Source organism: Stenella coeruleoalba (genome assembly GCF_951394435.1).
Source record: "Stenella coeruleoalba genome assembly, chromosome: 19".
Taxonomy (NCBI): domain Eukaryota; kingdom Metazoa; phylum Chordata; class Mammalia; order Artiodactyla; family Delphinidae; genus Stenella; species Stenella coeruleoalba.
The window spans coordinates 12,126-30,349 of record NC_137165.1 but is presented as its reverse complement, the minus strand read 5'-3'; the positions used below and the strand labels follow the sequence as shown (position 1 = coordinate 30,349).

Sequence of the window (18,224 nt, the reverse complement as noted above, 5' to 3'; positions counted from 1 at the left end):
TATTTGGCTTAAGGAACTTTATCTGTGCTCATTTCAATCTCTGGTTTTATGCAGCACCCCAACTCACCTTTACCCTTAAGCAAGAATAAGTTGGTTTTCTAAATTTGAGACCCTGTTCTGTTCTGTAATTCAGTTCCTGTGTAGCCAAGTTTCCATTCCGTGTATTACTGATATCTTAAGATGTTTCTTTTTCTGTGTGACTTATTTCGGTTAGAATCATCATACCTGAATCCACTCATTGTGCTGCTAAGGGCCTGATGACACAGATTTCATTGCTGAGTGATATTGCTTTGTAAGTAAATACCACAACTTCTTTATCCATTTTTCACTTTCTGCGATGTTGAACTTGTACTGTAAACGAGGTTCTTGTAAACAGAGCCGTTCCAAACTTTGGGGTGGCTGTGTCTTTTTGATTTTAATTTCCCTAAGCTATAGGACCATAAGTGGAAGTGCCCTAGGTTCTGTTGCTTTGTTTTTTAGATGTTTCAGGAAACACCATACACTTCTCCCGAGTGGTTGTTGGCAATTTACATCCCGCCCATCAGCATAACAAGGCTCCCAGTTCTCCATGGCCTGTCCTGCCTTTCTGGATTTTACACATTTTTCAGATGGCCCTTTTAACCGGGGGGAAGTGAGACTTCATTGTAGTGCAGATTTCCTTTGCAAGCTTGCTTGGTTGGCCAAAAAGGGCGTATGCGTTTTTTCCTGAATATATTCAGGAAAAAACGCATACGCCCTTTTTGGCCAAGTGCATCATTGTGGACGTTCTGCCTCTTTTCCTATGCTTTCAATGCAATTCCAGTCTACCTCCTGAAATCGGTTTCCTGCAATTCTGCCCCGCTTTCAAGTCCTCTTGGCAGCCTTACTTCAGTCTATTTTTGGACGATAGCTGTCATTTATAACTCTGCAGGTTTGTGAATTACAGTGCCCCTGAGCTCCTTTCTTCAACTTGCTTTCTTGTGACCTGGCCGCAACACCGCAGGATGGCTTCAGGCCCTAATCTGGTTCCGGCACGGCACGCTGAGCCTTTGGTTATTTCCTCTTCCTGGTGGGAAATGAGAGTTAAATTTGCCCGTCCAGACACCTTCAGCTAGCCTCTCATTGGTTCTCGCTATTCCTGTTCATCTTCCGCAGAAATTGCAAACTGGGCCAAACAGGAGGTTAAAGGCGCTGACTCTCCAAGTGGGGAGAGTGTTAGTAAAGCGTCTGGAATGTTGCACCCGAGTACCAGGGGAGGAAAACTGAGACATATTTGAACACGTCTCAAGTTCACATGGTTGATCATACTTGGGTTCCACATGCATGTTTTAGCTGAAGGAAGAATACCTTAAACCTGGAGAGTTGAGACCCGTGTAATGGGTACCATGCAATATGACTTCAAAGGGTCTTCATTTGCTCACCGAACCTCTCCAATCCTATCACTGCTGCGTTTATGCCCCTGTACACATGCTTGATTCTCTTTTGGAGACATAGCAATCCATAGGTTTTACGATACTTACTAGTCAGGTACATTCTTAGGCGTTTAATATGCGGTGTTGAGTCCATTTCGTTGAGCAAGGAGTAGCTCTTGTCTATTCCATATTTGACTTAAGGAACTTTATCTGTGCTCATTTCAATCTCTGGTTTTATGCAGCACCCCAACTCACCTTTACCCTTTAGCAAGCATAAGTTGGTTTTCTAAATTTGAGACCCTGTTCTGTTCTGTAATTCAGTTCCTGTGTAGCCAAGTTTACATTCCGTGTATTACTGATATCTTATGATGTTTCTTTTTCTGTGTGACTTATTTCAGTTAGAATCATCATACCTGAATCCACTCATTGTGATGCTAAGGGCCTGATGACATAGATTTCATTGCTGAGTGATATTGCATTGTACGTAAGTACCACAAGTTCTTTATCCATTTTTCACTTTCTGCGATGTTGAACTTGTACTGTAAACGAGGTTCTTGTAAACAGAGGCGTCCCAAACTTTGGGGTGGCTGTGTCTTTTTGATTTTAATTTCCCTAAGCTATAGGACCATAAGTGGCAGTGACCTAGGCTCTGTTGCTTTGTTTTTTAGATGTTTCAGGAAACACCATACACTTCTCCCGAGTGTCTGTTGGCAATTTACATCCCGCCCATCAGCATAACAAGGCTCCCAGTTCTCCATGGCCTGTCCTGCCTTTCTGGATTTTACACTTTTTTCAGATGGCCCTTTTGACCGGGGGGAAGTGAGACTTCATTGTAGTGCAGATTTCCTTTGCAAGCTTGCTTGGTTGGCCAAAAAGGGCGTATGCGTTTTTTCCTGAATATATTCAGGAAAAAACGCATACGCCCTTTTTGGCCAAGTGCATCATTGTGGACGTTCTGCCTCTTTTCCTATGCTTTCAATGCAATTCCAGTCTACCTCCTGAAATCGGTTTCCTGCAATTCTGCCCCGCTTTCAAGTCCTCTTGGCAGCCTTACTTCAGTCTATTTTTGGACGATAGCTGTCATTTATAACTCTGCAGGTTTGTGAATTACAGTGCCCCTGAGCTCCTTTCTTCAACTCGCTTTCTTGTGACCTGGCCGCAACACCGCAGGATGGCTTCAGGCCCTAATCTGGTTCCGGCACGGCACGCTGAGCCTTTGGTTAATTCCTCTTCCTGGTGGGAAATGAGAGTTAAATTTGCCCGTCCAGACACCTCCAGCTAGCCTCTCATTGGTTCTCGCTATTCCTGTTCATCTTCCGCAGAAATTGCAAACTGGGCCAAACAGGAGGTTAAAGGGACTGACTCTCCAAGTGGGGAGAGTGTTAGTAAAGCGTCTGGAATGTTGCACCCGAGTACCAGGGGAGGAAAACTGAGACATATTTGAACACGTCTCCCAATCACATGGTTGATCATACTCTAGGTTCCACATGCATGTTTTAGCTGAAGGAAGAATACCTTAAACCTGGGTAGTTGAAACCCGTGGAATGGGTACCATGCAATATGACTTCAAAGGGTCTTCATTTGCTCACCGAACCTCTCCAATCCTATCACTGCTGCGTTTATGCCCCTGTACACATGCTTGATTCTCTTTCGGAGACATAGCAATCCATAGGTTTTAAGATACTTACAAGTCAGGTACATTCTTAGGCGTTTAATATGCGGTGTTGAGTCCATTTCGTTGAGCAAGGAGTAGCTCTTGTCTATTCCATATTTGGCTTAAGGAACTTTATCTGTGCTCATTTCAATCTCTGGTTTTATGCAGCACCCCAACTCACCTTTACCCTTAAGCAAGCATAAGTTGTTTTTCTAAATTTGAGACACTGTTCTGTTCTGTAATTCAGTTCCTGTGTAGCCAAGTTTCCATTCCGTGTATTACTGATATCTTATGATGTTTCTTTTTCTGTGTGACTTATTTTAGTTAGAATCATCATACTTGAATACACTCATTGTGCTGCTAAGGGCCTGATGACATAGACTTCATTGCTGAGTGATATTGCTTTGTAAGTGAATACCACAACTTCTTTATCCATTTTTCACTTTCTGCGATGTTGAACTTGTACTGTAAACGAGGTTCTTGTAAACAGAGCCGTTCCAAACTTTGGGGTGGCTGTGTCTTTTTGATTTTAATTTCCCTAAGCTATAGGACCATAAGTGGCAGTGCCCTAGGCTCTGTTGCTTTGTTTTTTAGATGTTTCAGGAAACACCATACACTTCTCCAGAGTGTCTGTTGGCAATTTACATCCCGCCCATCAGCATAACAAGGCTCCCAGTTCTCCATGGCCTGTCCTGCCTTTCTGGATTTTACACTTTTTTCAGATGGCCCTTTTGACCGGGGGGAAGTGAGACTTCTTTGTAGTGCAGATTTCCTTTGCAAGCTTGCTTGGTTGGCCAAAAAGGGCGTATGCGTTTTTTCCTGAATATATTCAGGAAAAAACGCATACGCCCTTTTTGGCCAAGTGCATCATTGTGGACGTTCTGCCTCTTTTCCTATGCTTTCAATGCAATTCCAGTCTACCTCCTGAAATCGGTTTCCTGCAATTCTGCCCCGCTTTCAAGTCCTCTTGGCAGCCTTACTTCAGTCTATTTTTGGACGATAGCTGTCATTTATAACTCTGCAGGTTTGTGAATTACAGTGCCCCTGAGCTCCTTTCTTCAACTCGCTTTCTTGTGACCTGGCCGCAACACCGCAGGATGGCTTCAGGCCCTAATCTGGTTCCGGCCCGGCACGCTGAGCCTTTGGTTAATTCCTCTTCCTGGTGGGAAATGAGAGTTAAATTTGCCCGTCCAGACACCTCCAGCTAGCCTCTCATTGGTTCTCGCTATTCCTGTTCATCTTCCGCAGAAATTGCAAACTGGGCCAAACAGGAGGTTAAAGGGACTGACTCTCCAAGTGGGGAGAGTGTTAGTAAAGCGTCTGGAATGTTGCACCCGAGTACCAGGGGAGGAAAACTGAGACATATTTGAACACGTCTCCCGATCACATGGTTGATCATACTCTAGGTTCCACATGCATGTTTTAGCTGAAGGAAGAATACCTTAAACCTGGGTAGTTGAAACCCGTGGAATGGGTACCATGCAATATGACTTCAAAGGGTCTTCATTTGCTCACCGAACCTCTCCAATCCTATCACTGCTGCGTTTATGCCCCTGTACACATGCTTGATTCTCTTTCGGAGACATAGCAATCCATAGGTTTTAAGATACTTACAAGTCAGGTACATTCTTAGGCGTTTAATATGCGGTGTTGAGTCCATTTCGTTGAGCAAGGAGTAGCTCTTGTCTATTCCATATTTGGCTTAAGGAACTTTATCTGTGCTCATTTCAATCTCTGGTTTTATGCAGCACCCCAACTCACCTTTACCCTTAAGCAAGCATAAGTTGGTTTTCTAAATTTGAGACCCTGTTCTGTTCTGTAATTCAGTTCCTGTGTAGCCAAGTTTACATTCCGTGTATTACTGATATCTTATGATGTTTCTTTTTCTGTGTGACTTATTTCAGTTAGAATCATCATACCTGAATCCACTCATTGTGATGCTAAGGGCCTGATGACATAGATTTCATTGCTGAGTGATATTGCTTTGTAAGTAAATACCACAACTTCTTTATCCATTTTTCACTTTCTGCGATGTTGAACTTGTACTGTAAACGAGGTTCTTGTAAACAGAGGCGTCCCAAACTTTGGGGTGGCTGTGTCTTTTTGATTTTAATTTCCCTAAGCTATAGGACCATAAGTGGCAGTGCCCTAGGCTCTGTTGCTTTGTTTTTTAGATGTTTCAGGAAACACCATACACTTCTCCCGAGTGTCTGTTGGCAATTTACATCCCGCCCATCAGCATAACAAGGCTCCCAGTTCTCCATGGCCTGTCCTGCCTTTCTGGATTTTACACTTTTTTCAGATGGCCCTTTTGACCGGGGGGAAGTGAGACTTCATTGTAGTGCAGATTTCCTTTGCAAGCTTGCTTGGTTGGCCAAAAAGGGCGTATGCGTTTTTTCCTGAATATATTCAGGAAAAAACGCATACGCCCTTTTTGGCCAAGTGCATCATTGTGGACGTTCTGCCTCTTTTCCTATGCTTTCAATGCAATTCCAGTCTACCTCCTGAAATCGGTTTCCTGCAATTCTGCCCCGCTTTCAAGTCCTCTTGGCAGCCTTACTTCAGTCTATTTTTGGACGATAGCTGTCATTTATAACTCTGCAGGTTTGTGAATTACAGTGCCCCTGAGCTCCTTTCTTCAACTCGCTTTCTTGTGACCTGGCCGCAACACCACAGGATGGCTTCAGGCCCTAATCTGGTTCCGGCACGGCACGCTGAGCCTTTGGTTAATTCCTCTTCCTGGTGGGAAATGAGAGTTAAATTTGCCCGTCCAGACACCTCCAGCTAGCCTCTCATTGGTTCTCGCTATTCCTGTTCATCTTCCGCAGAAATTGCAAACTGGGCCAAACAGGAGGTTAAAGGGACTGACTCTCCATGTGGGGAGAGTGTTAGTAAAGCGTCTGGAATGTTGCACCCGAGTACCAGGGGAGGAAAACTGAGACATATTTGAACACGTCTCCCAATCACATGGTTGATCATACTCTAGGTTCCACATGCATGTTTTAGCTGAAGGAAGAATACCTTAAACCTGGGTAGTTGAAACCCGTGGAATGGGTACCATGCAATATGACTTCAAAGGGTCTTCATTTGCTCACCGAACCTCTCCAATCCTATCACTGCTGCGTTTATGCCCCTGTACACATGCTTGATTCTCTTTCGGAGACATAGCAATCCATAGGTTTTAAGATACTTACAAGTCAGGTACATTCTTAGGCGTTTAATATGCGGTGTTGAGTCCATTTCGTTGAGCAAGGAGTAGCTCTTGTCTATTCCATATTTGGCTTAAGGAACTTTATCTGTGCTCATTTCAATCTCTGGTTTTATGCAGCACCCCAACTCACCTTTACCCTTAAGCAAGCATAAGTTGTTTTTCTAAATTTGAGACACTGTTCTGTTCTGTAATTCAGTTCCTGTGTAGCCAAGTTTCCATTCCGTGTATTACTGATATCTTATGATGTTTCTTTTTCTGTGTGACTTATTTCCGTTAGAATCATCATACTTGAATCCACTCATTGTGCTGCTAAGGGCCTGATGACATAGACTTCATTGCTGAGTGATATTGCTTTGTAAGTGAATACCACAACTTCTTTATCCATTTTTCACTTTCTGCGATGTTGAACTTGTACTGTAAACGAGGTTCTTGTAAACAGAGCCGTTCCAAACTTTGGGGTGGCTGTGTCTTTTTGATTTTAATTTCCCTAAGCTATAGGACCATAAGTGGCAGTGCCCTAGGCTCTGTTGCTTTGTTTTTTAGATGTTTCAGGAAACACCATACACTTCTCCAGAGTGTCTGTTGGCAATTTACATCCCGCCCATCAGCATAACAAGGCTCCCAGTTCTCCATGGCCTGTCCTGCCTTTCTGGATTTTACACTTTTTTCAGATGGCCCTTTTGACCGGGGGGAAGTGAGACTTCTTTGTAGTGCAGATTTCCTTTGCAAGCTTGCTTGGTTGGCCAAAAAGGGCGTATGCGTTTTTTCCTGAATATATTCAGGAAAAAACGCATACGCCCTTTTTGGCCAAGTGCATCATTGTGGACGTTCTGCCTCTTTTCCTATGCTTTCAATGCAATTCCAGTCTACCTCCTGAAATCGGTTTCCTGCAATTCTGCCCCGCTTTCAAGTCCTCTTGGCAGCCTTACTTCAGTCTATTTTTGGACGATAGCTGTCATTTATAACTCTGCAGGTTTGTGAATTACAGTGCCCCTGAGCTCCTTTCTTCAACTCGCTTTCTTGTGACCTGGCCGCAACACCACAGGATGGCTTCAGGCCCTAATCTGGTTCCGGCCCGGCACGCTGAGCCTTTGGTTAATTCCTCTTCCTGGTGGGAAATGAGAGTTAAATTTGCCCGTCCAGACACCTCCAGCTAGCCTCTCATTGGTTCTCGCTATTCCTGTTCATCTTCCGCAGAAATTGCAAACTGGGCCAAACAGGAGGTTAAAGGGACTGACTCTCCAAGTGGGGAGAGTGTTAGTAAAGCGTCTGGAATGTTGCACCCGAGTACCAGGGGAGGAAAACTGAGACATATTTGAACACGTCTCCCGATCACATGGTTGATCATACTCTAGGTTCCACATGCATGTTTTAGCTGAAGGAAGAATACCTTAAACCTGGGTAGTTGAAACCCGTGGAATGGGTACCATGCAATATGACTTCAAAGGGTCTTCATTTGCTCACCGAACCTCTCCAATCCTATCACTGCTGCGTTTATGCCCCTGTACACATGCTTGATTCTCTTTCGGAGACATAGCAATCCATAGGTTTTAAGATACTTACAAGTCAGGTACATTCTTAGGCGTTTAATATGCGGTGTTGAGTCCATTTCGTTGAGCAAGGAGTAGCTCTTGTCTATTCCATATTTGGCTTAAGGAACTTTATCTGTGCTCATTTCAATCTCTGGTTTTATGCAGCACCCCAACTCACCTTTACCCTTAAGCAAGCATAAGTTGGTTTCCTAAATTTGAGACCCTGTTCTGTTCTGTAATTCAGTTCCTGTGTAGCCAAGTTTACATTCCGTGTATTACTGATATCTTATGATGTTTCTTTTTCTGTGTGACTTACTTCAGTTAGAATCATCATACCTGAATCCACTCATTGTGCTGCTAATGGCCTGATGACACAGATTTCATTGCTGAGTGATATTGCTTTGTAAGTAAATACCACAACTTCTTTATCCATTTTTCACTTTCTGCGATGTTGAACTTGTACTGTAAACGAGGTTCTTGTAAACAGAGCCGTTCCAAACTTTGGGGTGGCTGTGTCTTTTAGATTTTAATTTCCCTAAGCTATAGGACCATAAGTGGAAGTGCCCTAGGTTCTGTTGCTTTGTTTTTTAGATGTTTCAGGAAACACCATACACTTCTCCCGAGTGGTTGTTGGCAATTTACATCCCGCCCATCAGCATAACAAGGCTCCCAGTTCTCCATGGCCTGTCCTGCCTTTCTGGATTTTACACTTTTTTCAGATGGCCCTTTTGACCGGGGGGAAGTGAGACTTCATTGTAGTGCAGATTTCCTTTGCAAGCTTGCTTGGTTGGCCAAAAAGGCCGTATGCGTTTTTTCCTGAATATATTCAGGAAAAAACGCATACGCCCTTTTTGGCCAAGTGCATCATTGTGGACGTTCTGCCTCTTTTCCTATGCTTTCAATGCAATTCCAGTCTACCTCCTGAAATCGGTTTCCTGCAATTCTGCCCCGCTTTCAAGTCCTCTTGGCAGCCTTACTTCAGTATATTTTGGACGATAGCTGTCATTTATAACTCTGCAGGTTTGTGAATTACAGTGCCCCTGAGCTCCTTTCTTCAACTCGCTTTCTTTTGAGCTGGCCGCAACACCGCAGGATGGCTTCAGGCCCTAATCTGGTTCTGGCACGGCACGCTGAGCCTTTGGTTATTTCCTCCTCATGGTGGGAAATGAGAGTTAAATTTGCCCGTCCAGACACCTCCAGCTAGCCTCTCATTGGTTCTCACTATTCCTGTTCATCTTCCGCAGAAATTGCAAACTGGGCCAAACAGGAGGTTAAAGGCGCTGACTCTCCAAGTGGGGAGAGTGTTAGTAAAGCGTCTGGAATGTTGCACCCGAGTACCAGGGGAGGAAAACTGAGACATATTTGAACACGTCTCCCGATCACATGGTTGATCATACTCTGGGTTCCACATGCATGTTTTAGCTGAAGGAAGAATACCTAAAACCTGGGTAGTTGAAACCCGTGGAATGGGTACCATGCAATATGACTTCAAAGGGTCTTCATTTGCTCACCGAACCTCTCCAATCCTATCACTGCTGCGTTTATGCCCCTGTACACATGCTTGATTCTCTTTCAGAGACATAGCAATCCATAGGTTTTAAGATACTTACAAGTCAGGTACATTCTTAGGCGTTTAATATGCGGTGTTGAGTCCATTTCTTTGAGCAAGGAGTAGCTCTTGTCTATTCCATATTTGGCCTAAGGAACTTTATCTGTGCTCATTTCAATCTCTGGTTTTATGCAGCACCCCAACTCACCTTTCCCCTTAAGCAAGCATAAGTTGGTTTTCTAAATTTGAGACCCTGTTCTGTTCTGTAATTCAGTTCCTGTGTAGCCAAGTTTACATTCCGTGTATTACTGATATCTTATGATGTTTCTTTTTCTGTGTGACTTATTTCAGTTAGAATCATCATACCTGAATCCACTCATTGTGCTGCTAAGGGCCTGATGACACAGATTTCATTGCTGAGTGATATTGCTTTGTAAGTAAATACCACAACTTCTTTATCCATTTTTCACTTTCTGCGATGTTGAACTTGTACTGTAAACGAAGTTCTTGTAAACAGAGCCGTTCCAAACTTTGGGGTGGCTGTGTCTTTTTGATTTTAATTTCCCTAAGCTATAGGACCATAAGTGGAAGTGCCCTAGGTTCTGTTGCTTTGTTTTTTAGATGTTTCAGGAAACACCATACACTTCTCCCGAGTGGTTGTTGGCAATTTACATCCTGCCCATCAGCATAACAAGGCTCCCAGTTCTCCATGGCCTGTCCTGCCTTTCTGGATTTTACACTTTTTTCAGATGGCCCTTTTGACCGGGGGAAAGTGAGACTTCATTGTAGTGCAGATTACTTTTGCAAGCTTGCTTGGTTGGTCAAAAAGGGCATATACGTTTTTACATCCCGCCCATCAGCATAACAAGACTCCCAGTTCTCCATGGCCTGTCCTGCCTTTCTGGATTTTACACTTTTTTCAGATGGCCCTTTTGACCGGGGGGAAGTGAGACTTCATTGTAGTGCAGATTTCCTTTGCAAGCTTGCTTGGTTGGCCAAAAAGGGCGTATGCGTTTTTTCCTGAATATATTCAGGAAAAAACGCATACGCCCTTTTTGGCCAAGTGCATCATTGTGGACGTTCTGCCTCTTTTCCTATGCTTTCAATGCAATTCCAGTCTACCTCCTGAAATCGGTTTCCTGCAATTCTGCCCCGCTTTCAAGTCCTCTTGGAAGCCTTACTTCAGTCTATTTTTGGACGATAGCTGTCATTTATAACTCTGCAGGTTTGTGAATTACAGTGCCCCTGAGCTCCTTTCTTCAACTCGCTTTCTTTTGAGCTGGCCGCAACACCGCAGGATGGCTTCAGGCCCTAATCTGGTTCCGGTACGGCACGCTGAGCCTTTGGTTATTTCCTCTTCCTGGTGAGAAATGAGAGTTAAATTTGCCCGTCCAGACACTTCCAGCTAGCTTCTCATTGGTTCTCGCTATTCTTGTTCATCTTCCGCAGAAATTGCAAACTGGGCCAAACAGGAGGTTAAAGGCGCTGACTCTCCAAGTGGGGAGAGTGTTAGTAAAGCGTCTGGAATGTTGCACCCGAGTACCAGGGGAGGAAAACTGAGACATATTTGAACACGTCTCCCGTTCACATGGTTGATCATACTTGGGTTCCACATGCATGTTTTAGCTGAAGGAAGAATACCTAAAACCTGCGTAGTTGAAACCCGTGGAATGGGTACCATGCAATATGACTTCAAAGTGTCTTCATTTGCTCACCGAACCTCTCCAATCCTATCACTGCTGCGTTTATGCCCCTGTACACATGCTTGATTCTCTTTTGGAGACATAGCAATCCATAGGTTTTTAAGATACTTACTAGTCAGGTACATTCTTAGGCATTTAATATGCGATGTTGAGTCCATTTCGTTGAGCAAGGAGTAGCTCTTGTCTATTCCATATTTGGCTTAAGGAACTTTATCTGTGCTCATTTCAATCTCTGGTTTTATGCAGCACCCCAACTCACCTTTCCCCTTAAGCAAGCATAAGTTGGTTTTCTAAATTTGAGACCCTGTTCTGTTCTGTATTTCAGTTCCTGTGTAGCCAAGTTTACATTCCGTGTATTACTGATATCTTATGATGTTTCTTTTTCTGTGTGACTTACTTCTGTTAGAATCATCATACCTGAATCCACTCATTGTGCTGCTAAGGGCCTGATGACACAGATTTCATTGCTGAGTGATATTGCTTTGTAAGTAAATACCACAACTTCTTTATCCATTTTTCACTTTCTGCGATGTTGAACTTGTACTGTAAACGAGGTTCTTGTAAACAGAGCCGTTCCAAACTTTGGGGTGGCTGTGTCTTTTTGATTTTAATTTCCCTAAGCTATAGGACCATAAGTGGCAGTGCCCTAGGCTCTGTTGCTTTGTTTTTTAGATGTTTCAGGAAACACCATACACTTCTCCCGAGTGGTTGTTGGCAATTTACATCCCGCCCATCAGCAGAACAAGGCTCCCAGTTCTCCATGGCCTGTCCTGCCTTTCTGGATTTTACACTTTTTTCAGATGGCCCTTTTGACCGGGGGGAAGTGAGACTTCATTGTAGTGCAGATTTCCTTTGCAAGCTTGCTTGGTTGGCCAAAAAGTGCGTATGCGTTTTTTCCTGAATATATTCAGGAAAAAACGCATACGCCCTTTTTGGCCAAGTGCATCATTGTGGACGTTCTGCCTCTTTTCCTATGCTTTCAATGCAATTCCAGTCTACCTCCTGAAATCGGTTTCCTGCAATTCTGCCCCGCTTTCAAGTCCTCTTGGAAGCCTTACTTCAGTCTATTTTTGGACGATAGCTGTCATTTATAACTCTGCAGGTTTGTGAATTACAGTGCCCCTGAGCTCCTTTCTTCAACTCGCTTTCTTTTGAGCTGGCCGCAACACCGCAGGATGGCTTCAGGCCCTAATCTGGTTCCGGTACGGCACGCTGAGCCTTTGGTTATTTCCTCTTCCTGGTGAGAAATGAGAGTTAAATTTGCCCGTCCAGACACCTCCAGCTAGCCTCTCATTGGTTCTCGCTATTCTTGTTCATCTTCCGCAGAAATTGCAAACTGGGCCAAACAGGAGGTTAAAGGCGCTGACTCTCCAAGTGGGGAGAGTGTTAGTAAAGCGTCTGGAATGTTGCACCCGAGTACCAGGGGAGGAAAACTGAGACATATTTGAACACGTCTCCCGTTCACATGGTTGATCATACTTGGGTTCCACATGCATGTTTTAGCTGAAGGAAGAATACCTAAAACCTGCGTAGTTGAAACCCGTGGAATGGGTACCATGCAATATGACTTCAAAGGGTCTTCATTTGCTCACCGAACCTCTCCAATCCTATCACTGCTGCGTTTATGCCCCTGTACACATGCTTGATTCTCTTTCGGAGACATAGCAATCCATAGGTTTTAAGATACTTATTAGTCAGGTACATTCTTAGGCGTTTAATATGCGGTGTTGAGTCCATTTCGTTGAGCAAGGAGTAGCTCTTGTCTATTCCATATTTGGCTTAAGGAACTTTATCTGTGCTCATTTCAATCTCTGGTTTTATGCAGCACCCCAACTCACCTTTCCCCTTAAGCAAGCATAAGATGGTTTTCTAAATTTGAGACCCTGTTCTGTTCTGTAATTCAGTTCCTGTGTAGCCAAGTTTACATTCCGTGTATTACTGATATCTTATGATGTTTCTTTTTCTGTGTGACTTACTTCAGTTAGAATCATCATACCTGAATCCACTCATTGTGCTGCTAAGGGCCTGATGACACAGATTTCATTGCTGAGTGATATTGCTTTTTAAGTAAATACCACAACTTCTTTATCCATTTTTCACTTTCTGCGATGTTGAACTTGTACTGTAAATGAGGTTCTTGTAAACAGATCCGTTCCAAACTTTGGGGTGGCTGTGTCTTGTTTATTTTAATTTCCCTAAGCTATAGGACCATAAGTGGAAGTGCCCTAGGTTCTGTTGCTTTGTTTTTTAGATGTTTCAGGAAACACCATACACTTCTCCCGAGTGGTTGTTGGCAATTTACATCCCGCCCATCAACATAACAAGGCTCCCAGTTCTCCATGGCCTGTCCTGCCTTTCTGGATTTTACACTTTTTTCAGATGGCCCTTTTGACCGGGGGGAAGTGAGACTTCATTGTAGTGCAGATTTCCTTTGCAAGCTTGCTTGGTTGGCCAAAAAGGGCGTATGCGTTTTTTCCTGAATATATTCAGGAAAAAACGCATACGCCCTTTTTGGCCAAGTGCATCATTGTGGACATTCTGCCTCTTTTCCTATGCTTTCAATGCAATTCCAGTCTACCTCCTGAAATCGGTTTCCTGCAATTCTGCCCCGCTTTCAAGTCCTCTTGGCAGCCTTACTTCAGTATATTTTTGGACGATAGCTGTCATTTATAACTCTGCAGGTTTGTGAATTACAGTGCCCCTGAGCTCCTTTCTTCAACTCGCTTTCTTGTGACCTGGCCGCAACACCGCAGGATGGCTTCAGGCCCTAATCTGGTTCCGGTACGGCACGCTGAGCCTTTGGTTATTTCCTCTTCCTGGTGGGAAATGAGAGTTAAATTTGCCCGTTGAGACACCTCCAGCTAGCCTCTCATTGGTTCTCGCTATTCCTGTTCATCTTCCGCAGAAATTGCAAACTGGGCCAAACAGGAGGTTAAAGGCGCTGACTCTCCAAGTGGGGAGAGTGTTAGTAAAGCGTCTGGAATGTTGCACCCGAGTACCAGGGTAGGAAAACTGAGACATATTTGAACACGTCTCCCGTTCACATGGTTGATCATACTTGGGTTCCACATGCATGCTTTAGCTGAAGGAAGAATACCTAAAACCTGGGTAGTTGAAACCCGTGGAATGGGTACCATGCAATATGACTTCAAAGGGTCTTCATTTGCTCACCGAACCTCTCCAATCCTATCACTGCTGCGTTTATGCCCCTGTACACACGCTTGATTCTCTTTTGGAGACATAGCAATCCATAGGTTTTAAGATACTTACTAGTCAGGTACATTCTTAGGCGATTAATATGGGGTTTTGTGTCCATTTTGTTGAGCAAGGAGTAGCTCTTGTCTATTCCATATTTGGCTTAAGGAACTTTATCTGTTCTCATTTCAATCTCTGGTTTTATGCAGCACCCCAACTCACCTTTCCCCTTAAGCAAGCATAAGTTGGTTTTCTAAATTTGAGACCCTGTTCTGTTTTGGAATGCAGTTCCTGTGTAGCCAAGTTTACATTCCGTGTATTACTGATATCTTATGATGTTTCTTTTTCTGTGTGACTTATTTCAGTTAGAATCATCGTACCTGAATCCACTCATTATGCTGCTACGGGCCTGATGACATAGATTTCATTGCTGAGTGATACTGCATTGTACGTAAGTACCACAAGTTCTTTATCCATTTTTCACTTTCTGTGATATTGAACTTGTACGGTAAACGAGGTTCTTGTAAACAGAGGCGTCGCAAACTTTGGGGTGGCTGTGTCTTTTTGATTTTAATTTCCCGAAGCTATAGGACCATAAGTGGAAGTGCCCTAGGCTCTGTTGCTTTGTTTTTTAGATGTTTCAGGAAACACCATACACTTCTCCTGAGTGTCTGTTGGCAATTTACATCCCGCCCATCAGCATAACAAGGCTCCCAGTTCTCAATGCCTGTTGCCTTTCTGGATTTTACACTTTTTTCAGATGTCCCTTTTGACCGGGGGGAAGTGAGACTTCATTGTAGTGCAGATTTCCTTTGCAAGCTTGCTTGGTTGGCCAAAAAGGGCGTATGCGTTTTTTCCTGAATATATTCAGGAAAAAACGCATACGCCCTTTTTGGCCAAGTGCATCATTGTGGACGTTCTGCCTCTTTTCCTATGCTTTCAATGCAATTCCAGTCTACCTCCTGAAATCGGTTTCCTGCAATTCTGCCCCGCTTTCAAGTCCTCTTGGCAGCCTTACTTCAGTCTATTTTTGGACGATAGCTCTCATTTATAACTCTGCAGGTTTGTGAATTACAGTGCCCCTGAGCTCCTTTCTTCAACTCGCTTTCTTGTGACCTGGCCGCAACACCGCAGGATGGCTTCAGGCCCTAATCTGGTTCCGGCCCGGCATGCTGAGCCTTTGGTTAATTCCTCTTCCTAGTGGGAAATGAGAGTTAAATTTGCCCGTCCAGACACCTCCAGCTAGCCTCTCATTGGTTCTCGCTATTCCTGTTCATCTTCCACAGAAATTGCAAACTGGGCCAAACAGGAGGTTAAACGGACTGACTCTCCAAGTCGGGAGAGTGTTAGTAAAGCGTCTGGAATGTTGCACCTGAGTACCAGGGTACGAAAACTGAGACATATTTGAACACGTCTCCCGTTCACATGGTTGATCATACTCTGGGTTCCACATGCATGTTTTAGCTGAAGGAAGAATACCTTAAACCTGGAGAGCTGAGACCCGTGTAATGGGTACCATGCAATATGACTTCAAAGGGTCTTCATTTGCTCACCGAACCTCTCCAATCCTATCACTGCTGCGTTTATGCCCCTGTATACACGCTTGATTCTCTTTTGGAGACATAGCAATCCATAGGTTTTAAGATACTTACTAGTCAGGTACATTCTTAGGCGTTTAATATGGGGTTTTGTGTCCATTTTGTTGAGCAAGGAGTAGCTCTTGTCTATTCCATATTTGGCTTAAGGAACTTTATCTGTTCTCATTTCAATCTCTGGTTTTATGCAGCACCCCAACTCACCTTTACCCTTAAGCAAGCATAAGTTGGTTTTCTAAATTTGAGACCCTGTTCTGTTTTGGAATGCAGTTCCTGTGTAGCCAAGTTTACATTCCGTGTATTAGTGATATCTTATGATGTTTCTTTTTCTGTGTGACTTATTTCAGTTAGAATCATCGTACCTGAATCCACTCATTATGCTGCTACGGGCCTGATGACATAGATTTCATTGCTGAGTGATACTGCATTGTACGTAAGTACCACAAGTTCTTTATCCATTTTTCACTTTCTGTGATATTGAACTTGTACTGTAAACGAGGTTCTTGTAAACGGAGGCGTCCCAAACTTTGGGGTGGCTGTGTCTTTTTGATTTTAATTTCCCTAAGCTATAGGACCATAAGTGGAAGTGCCCTAGGCTCTGTTGCTTTGTTTTTTAGATGTTTCAGGAAACACCATACACTTCTCCTGAGTGTCTGTTGGCAATTTACATCCCGCCCATCAGCATAACAAGGTTCCCAGTTCTCCATGGCCTGTCCTGCCTTTCTGGATTTTACACTTTTTTTCAGATGGCCCATTTGACCGGGGGGAAGTGAGACTTCATTGTAGTGCAGATTTCCTTTGCAAGCTTGCTTGGTTGGCCAAAAAGGGCGTATGCGTTTTTTCCTGAATATATTCAGGAAAAAACGCATACGCCCTTTTTGGCCAAGTGCATCATTGTGGACGTTCTGCCTCTTTTCCTATGCTTTCAGTGCAATTCCAGTCTACCTCCTGAAATCGGTTTCCTGCAATTCTGCCCCGCTTTCAAGTCCTCTTGGCAGCCTTACTTCAGTCTATTTTTGGACGATAGCTCTCATTTATAACTCTGCAGGTTTGTGAATTACAGTGCCCCTGAGCTCGTTTCTTCAACTCGCTTTCTTGTGACCTGGCCGCAACACCGCAGGATGGCTTCAGACCCTAATCTGGTTCCGGCACGGCACGCTGAGCCTTTGGTTATTTCCTCTTCCTGGTGGGAAATGAGAGTTAAATTTGCCCAACCAGACACCTCCAGCTATTCTTTAATTGGTTCTCGCTATTCCTGTTCATCTTCCACAGAAATTGCAAACTGGGCCAAACAGGAGGTTAAAGGGACTGACTCTCCAAGTTGGGAGAGTGTTAGTAAAGCGTCTGGAATGTTGCACCCGAGTACCAGGGTACGAAAACTGAGACATATTTGAACACGTCTCCCGATCACATGGTTGATCATACTCTAGGTTCCACATGCATGTTTTAGATGAAGGAAGAATACCTTAAACCTGGGTAGTTGAAACCCGTGGAATGGGTACCATGCAATATGACTTCAAAGGGTCTTCATTTGCTCACGAACCTCTCCAATCCTATCACTGCTGCGTTTATGCCCCTGTACACATGCTTGATTCTCTTTCGGAGACATAGCAATCCATAAGTTTTAAGATACTTACTAGTCAGGTACATTCTTAGGCGTTTAATATGTGGTGTTGAGTCCATTTCGTTGAGCAAGGAGTAGCTCTTGTCTATTCCATATTTGGCTTAAGGAACTTTATCTGTGCTCATTTCAATCTCTGGTTTTATGCAGCACCCCAACTCACCTTTCCCCTTAAGCAAGCATAAGTTAGTTTTCTAAATTTGAGACCCTGTTCTGTTCTGTAATTCAGTTCCTGTGTAGCCAAGTTTACATTCTGTGTATTAGTGATATCTTATGATGTTTCTTTTTCTGTGTGACTTATTTCAGTTAGAATCATCGTACCTGAATCCACTCATTATGCTGCTACGGGCCGGATGACATAGATTTCTTTGCTGAGTGATACTGCATTGTATGTAAGTACCACAAGTTCTTTATCCATTTTTCACTTTCTGTGATATTGAACTTGTACGGTAAACGAGGTTCTTGTAAACGGAGGCGTCCCAAACTTTGGAGTGGCTGTGTCTTTTTGATTTTAATTTCCCTAAGCTATAGGAGCATAAGTGGAAGTGCCCTAGGTTCCGTTGCTTTGTTTTTTAGATGTTTCAGGAAACACCATACACTTCTCCCGAGTGGTTGTTGGCAATTTACATCCCGCCCATCAGCATAACAAGGCTCCCAGTCCTCCATGGCCTGTCCTGCCTTTCTGGATTTTACACTTTTTTCAGATGGCCCTTTTGACTGGGGGGAAGTGAGACTTCATTGTAGTGCAGATTTCCTTTGCAAGCTTGCTTGGT

General features: G+C 43.8%; 1 long non-coding RNA gene across 2 annotated transcripts in view; it reads left to right on the top strand.

Moving 5' to 3' along the window:
- Positions 1-17,842, top strand: part of LOC307177822 — a 222,066-nt gene extending 204,224 nt beyond the window's left edge. For both annotated transcript variants that reach the window (XR_013825094.1, XR_013825095.1), the window contains 2 exons: positions 13,022-13,107; positions 17,762-17,842. This is a non-coding gene — a long non-coding RNA (uncharacterized lncRNA). The remainder of the gene's footprint in view (positions 1-13,021; positions 13,108-17,761) is intronic.
- Positions 17,843-18,224: the final 382 nt, after the last annotated feature.